Below are 655 nucleotides of genomic sequence, written 5' to 3' on the forward strand. Positions count from 1 at the left end.
GCATTTTATTTAATTGATTTTAATAAGTGTAGGTTCTTTTTACAACAGAGTTACAAAAAAAAATATTGTATTATATCCATTAGAATCAAATCCACATCTATGTATTAGAACTCCCAGAGTTAAAAGAAACATAGATACAAGTTTTTAACAGCCCATTACCCTAAATCAATGCAGAAACTCTACCGTCTACTACCCAAAAGCAGTAACATTCTCCCTGAAAAGCCAATAAATGTTTTATAAACACAATATATTTGCACTAAAATAACACTTAATTGGGAAAAAAAAAATGCATGACATCGGTCTACAAACACAGTTCTTAAAACAAAGAACGGTGCATGTATTGTAAGACACACCTCACACGTACCTGGTTGAAGGAAGGGAGGTTTTTCAATAAGTTGAAGAACTCTTTTAAGCGGCCTGTTACTAACACAGTTACTAATGCTTCTGCACAGATGATACCTCTGGATTCCATAAAGATGCCTCAGGTTCTGAAGTTGAATTCCTTCTCTAAGAAGAAAACTATGACAAATAAAATATCATTACATATAAAAATATATTTATTACTGGAAACCCTACATTTATAGTTCAAAAAATGCATGAAAACTTTATACGAGTTTAAATAACAAAACTGTGTAACAATGGCTAAATATACGAG

The sequence above is a fragment of the Limulus polyphemus genome, unplaced genomic scaffold (genome assembly GCF_000517525.1).
Source record: "Limulus polyphemus unplaced genomic scaffold, Limulus_polyphemus-2.1.2 Scaffold2102, whole genome shotgun sequence".
NCBI classification, from domain to species: domain Eukaryota; kingdom Metazoa; phylum Arthropoda; class Merostomata; order Xiphosura; family Limulidae; genus Limulus; species Limulus polyphemus.